Genomic DNA, 6,000 nt, shown 5'->3' on the forward strand with positions numbered 1-6,000 from the left:
CACGTGACATTCTTTTGTTTGGGGATTCTCTTAGTTTGCCAGGGATGCAAACACTGGTTGGCTAAAACAACAGGACTTTATTGTCTTGTAGTTTTGGAGGGTAGAAGCCCAAAATCAAGGCGTCAGCAAGAGTCTACAGCACTCTGGTGTAGTTTGCCAGCAACCCTCACACCATTCACAAAAATTAACTCAAAATGGATCAAGGACCCAAATACAAGAGCTGTAAGAAAACATGGGGGGAGATTTTTATGATGTATTTTGCAATGGAGTCTTAGGTATGCCAGCAAATGCATGCACAGCAAAATTAAAAATAGATAAATTGAACTTCATTGAAATTAAAAAAACCTTTTGTTCATCAAAGAACATTATTAAGAAAGTGAAAAAACAACCTACAGAATGACAGAAAATAGTTGCAAATCATATATCTGATAAGAGTTTAATATCCCAGAAAATATAAAGAACTCCTATAACTCCAACAACTAAAAAGATAAGCAACCAATTAAAAAATGGGCAAAAAACTTGAATAGATATTTCTCCGGAAAATATACACAAACAGCCAATAAGCTTATGAAAAGAGGGTCAATATCATTGTCAAAGAGGGAAATGCAAATTAAAGCCACAGTGAAATACCACTTCACACCCACTAGACTAGCTACTATTAAAAAAATAACAACAACAACAACAGAAAACAGCAAATGATGGCGAGGATGTGGAGAAATTGATCCTTCATGTCTTGTTGGGGGAACGCTGAATGAAGCAGTCACTGTGGAAAACAGTTTGGTGCTTCCTTCAAAAGTTGAACCATATGACCTGGCAATTCCACTCCTAGGTATACATCCAAAAAAATTGAAAGCAGAGACTCAAACAGATAGCACCAAAGTTCATAGCAGTGTTAGTCACATTGGCTAAAACGTGGAAACAACTGAAGTTGTTGATGAATGGGTAAACAAAGCGTGGTGTTTACATGCAATGAAATCTTAGCCATAAAAAAAAAAAAAAAATGAAGTTCTGATACATGTTACAACGTGGCTAAGCCTTGAAAACATTATGTTAAGTAAAATAAGGCATACATAAGACAGATATTCTATGATTTCACTGATAGGAAATATTTAGAATAGGAGATTCACAGAGATAGACAGTAAGTCAGAGGTTACCAGCAGCTGGGAAGAGTAGGGAATGGAGAGTTATGGCTTAATGGGTGCAGAGTTTCTGTTTGGGGTGATGAGAGTGTTTTGGAAATATTGGTGATGGCCACACAACATTGTGAATGTAATCAATGCCCTGAATTGTACAATTAAAAATGGTTAGAACGGCAACTTTTATGTTGTATACATTTTACCACAATGAAATTTAAAAAGAGAGAGAGGAAAAATGTCTAATTCTGCCTCCCAAACTGCTCCGCCCACAGCCTGCCCCACCCCAGTTGGTGTAGCTTCCTTCTTCCATTTGCTCAGACCCCAGTTCTTGGAGTCCTCCAGGATTCCTCTCTTTTTCCTACAACCCGCATCCAAGCCATCTCCAAACCAGGACTTGCCCAAATGGACTGCTTCCCACCACCTGCTGCTAACGCTTAGGCCGCAATCCTTTCCTCGTAGTGTACGGAGAAAGGCTCCCTGCTTCTGCCCCGGTCCCAGACCCTCACAACACAAGTCACCTTACGTCACTCCTCTGCTCCATGCTCCCCAGGGTCTTCCCATCCCACTCAGAACAAAATGCAAAGCCCTCACCTTGACCTGACCTTGACCTGACCTTGACCTGCAAGGCCCTGCAAGATCTCCGAGCTCCTGTGCTCCCACCCTCCCCTCCTCACTCAGCACCTATTTTCAGTTACCCAGCACAGGCCGCAGGGCCACTGAACTTGCTGCTCCCTCTGCCTGGCTGGACGGCTCTCCCCTCTGGAATCTGCATGGCTTCCTCCCTCACTCTAATCCGGTCTCTGCTCAGGTGTGGCTTCCTCTCCAAGGCTCTCCTCACACAGGCCATCAGACAAATGGCCCTCGGCCTTAATTCTCTTCCTAAACCTTTGTCGCTACTTGTCAATACCTTATGTGTGTATTTGTGGAGTGTGTGCGTATTGGAGGGTCGGTGCCTTTCAAAAAGTGAGGCCGAATGACTGTTACTAAATATACAAATATAAAAATGTTTTTGCATGTGGGAAAGCAAATGAATGTCAACCATGTAGAGAGTTGAAAAGGGGATGGTATTCAGAAAAAAACATAATCAAAGCAAACTGGAGTCTATGGTCAACAGTAACATTGTAATATACCTCCATTAAATGTAACAAAGGCAATATGCCAATGCTAAATGTATATGAGAGGGGGATACAGGGGAGGAATATGGGATTCTTGGTAGTGTTATTTGCTGTCCTTACTAGTATATTGTATTGTATGACATGTTATTTTTCTTTTTATCATTTTTTTCTTATTGCTAAAAAAAAAAACAATTTTTCTTGTAGTAATCAATATGTTCAAGTGCTGATTGTGGTGATAAATGTACAACTTTATGATGATACCATGAACAACTGATTGTACACTGTGGATAAATGTATGGTATGTGAATATAACTCTATAAAATTGTAGGAAAATATATATATAGGAGTAAAAGTGTTGGAGAAAACATGGTGAGAGGGATGATGCCTCACCAGTATGGACTAACTACAATGTGTAAACTCAGAATTGAATCTTAGAACATAGCCTAACGTGGACATAATAATTGTAATAGTCCCTAGATTGTAAGCTCTTACAGCAGTTAACTCTATCCCTGAATTGTAAGGCCTATCTCTAAACTTTGAGATGCTGATCCCCTAGCGTATAACCTGACTGGTCTCTGGGACAGTGCGTATCTCTGAGACACCTGAAACTCAGAGCTAGAGCTCGGCAGATATGAATGTCAGTATTAGCGCATACAGCTACTGTCAAAAAAAAAAAAAAAAAAAAGCTGAAAAAGAGCCCAGACTTCAATTAGTGATATGAATGAAGCAGGTCTGGTTAAGACCAGGGCAAGCCAGGCCAAAGGGTAAAGGTTGAAACTGATTGTGTTTTAAAACTTCAACTTCCATGTGAGACCAAGGGAAGAGATATCTATTTGGTACAGGATCTAAATTTTCTAAACGGTACAACTCTACAGTCGATTTGTTCAAACACCACAATTGCATGGAACTTTGAATAGGAAGTGAGATACAGTAGGTTAGTATAGGTTGGAGTGAAATAGTGACGCATTCCAGAGTAATTTGGGCAGGTAATAAAAAATATATTTACAGCCTCCCCCTCCCCAGCCCCGAGGATCTGGGGGAAGGTGCGGATGTGTTGGACATCCTCACCTGGACTGGTGTTGATGTTGTCACAAACATGGGGACTGGTGGTTTGATGTGCTGAGCCCTCGATCATGGGACTTGCCCTTATGAAGCTTGTTACCGCAAAGGAGAGTCTAAACTTGCATGTAATTGTGCCTAAGAGTCTCCCCCTGAGTACCTCTTTGTTGCTCAGATGTGGCCCTCTCTCTCTCTAACTGAGCCATCTTGACAGGTGAACTCGCTGCCCTCCCCCAACGTGGGACCCGACTCCCAGGGTTGTAAATCTCCCTGGCACTGCAGAATATGACTCCCGGGGATGAATGTGGACCCAGCATCGTGGGACTGAGAGTATCTTCTTGACCAAAAGGGGGATGCAAAATGAGACGAAATAGTTTCAATGGCTGAGAGATTTCAAATGGAGTCGAGAGGTCACTCTGGTGGACATTCTTATGCACTATATAGATAACACCTCTTAGGTTTTAATGTATTGGAATAGCTAGAAGTAAATACCTGAAACTACCAAACTCCAACCCAGCAGTCTGGACTCCTGAAGACAAGTATACAATAATGTAGATTACAAGGGGTGACAGTGTGATTGTGAAGACCTTGTGGATCACACCCCCTTTATCTAGTGTATGGATGAGTAGAAAAATGGGGATAAAAACTAAAGGACAAATGGGTGGGATGGGGGGATGATTTGGGTGTTCTTTTTTCACTTTTATTTTTTATTCTTGTTCTGGGTCTTTCTGATGTAAGGAAAATGTTTAGAGATAGATTGTGGTGTTGAATGCATAACTATGTTATCATACTGTGGACAGTGGATTGTATACCATGGATGATTGTATGGTGTGCGAATGTATTTCAATAAAACTGAATTTAATTTAAAAAAAAAAAAAAAAAAGTGAGGCTGGCCAGGTTGGTGGAGCCAGGCCAAGGGTGGCAAGCTAAGAATCCTGAACTTTATTTGGAGGTTTGGAAGTTGTCATGGGTTGAATAGCGTCCCCCCAGATTCATGTCTACCCAGAACCTCAGAGTGGACCTTATCTGGAAACAGGGTCTTTGTAGATGTAATTAGTTAAGAATCTCAAGAAGAAATCATCCTAGATTAGGGTGGGCCCTAAATCCAGTGGCTGGTGTCCTTATAAGAAGAGGAAAGGACACAAACACATAGAGAGAAGAAAGCTCTGCGGAGGTGGAAGCAGGGATTGGAGGGACGCGTCTCCTTGCCAAGGCTCACCAGGGATCACCAGCCACCACCGGAAGCTGGGAAGATGCAAGGATGGATTCTCGGATTCTCCTTCAGAGTGTCCAGAAGGAACCAACCCTGCTGACACCTTGATTTTGCACTTCTGGCCCCTGAACTGTGAGAGCATACAACTATCATTTTAAGCCACCAAGGTCGTGGTGATTTGTTACAGCAGTCCTAGGAGACTAAGATAGTAGGCTGTTAGGCAGAGGATCGCCGGGGTCCCTCAATCACTCACCAGCATCCCGGCACAGCACCCAAGAGTGAAGCGAAAACCCCAGCAAGCTTGAGAAATGTTTTCTGTCAAGGGCCCGATGGTCACTATCTTCTGCTTTGCAAGCTGTACAGTCTCTGTAGCTACTACAGAGCTCTGCCCTTGGCGTGGGAAAGCAGCTATACAGTCAATAAATGAATGAGCATCACTCAGGTCCAATAAAACTTTATTTACAAAAACAGGCACAGGGCCATAGCTTTCACCTCTTGCCCTGGAGTGCTCATGTCAGTCTCTGACCATGCTTAGTGCAGAAATTGCCTGGAATGTTCTTCAGAACAGTTCTTCAGAGAACTGCTTTACTAAGAAGTTTCAGCAGACAATGTTTCCTAAAAGATACGTGGTCTGGATGTGCCACGCACATTTCACGGTGCTCAGCATTGTGCCCTCATATGCACGCAACAGAGCTTTTTGGAATGGTAGGTGAATGAATGAAGGAATAAATGAATGAGAGAAAGAATGAATGAGGGCATGAATGACTGTTCAACAGTGATGAGCAGCAGATGGCACAGGGCAGAAAGTGAAGAGCAGGAGGACACTGGGAGAGGTGAAATGGCAGTTTCCAATGAAGATAAGTCCTTTTCCTCCCCCTCCTCTATTCTGCATCTCCATGAATAGCACCATCAAATGCCTCCCGGTGGCCCAGCCTAGATATCGTGTCCACACCTTCCACACCTCCTTCTCCTTTCCATCCTCAACATCCAGGTGATGCAACCTCAGAAGATGTCTCTAACCTTGTCCTCGCCATCCCCACTGCCATTCTCCTGGCCCAGGCCCTCGCCCTCTCCCAGCTGGACCTCAACCTGCTGAATGGTCCCCCTGTCCGCAGTCTCTACTCTAACCCAGCTCTGTGGGATCACCACTTCCCTGTTCAAATGACTTGGATGCTTCCCAGACTCTTAGAGGATTAATCCTCAGCTTGGAAGGAAAGGAGGGAGGGCGGGCAGGCAAGCTTTTCCCGAGTGTCTGTTCTGGGCAGCGTCTCTACATCACCCCGTTCTCCACCCGAGTGTGGCACTCAGGTCCCTCCCGATCCAGCCCTGCCCTTTGCCCCAGCTCCCTCTCTGGCACCCGCCCTGCTCCAGGCATAGGGGCGCTCAGCCTCGGCCCCTTCTCTTTTCACTACCTTTGCATGCGGTATCCCCACAGAGTGCCCTTTGCCAGTTTTCTTCATATGACTGATTCCTACTC

The sequence above is a fragment of the Choloepus didactylus genome, chromosome 3, assembly GCF_015220235.1.
Source record: "Choloepus didactylus isolate mChoDid1 chromosome 3, mChoDid1.pri, whole genome shotgun sequence".
Lineage (NCBI taxonomy): Eukaryota > Metazoa > Chordata > Mammalia > Pilosa > Megalonychidae > Choloepus > Choloepus didactylus.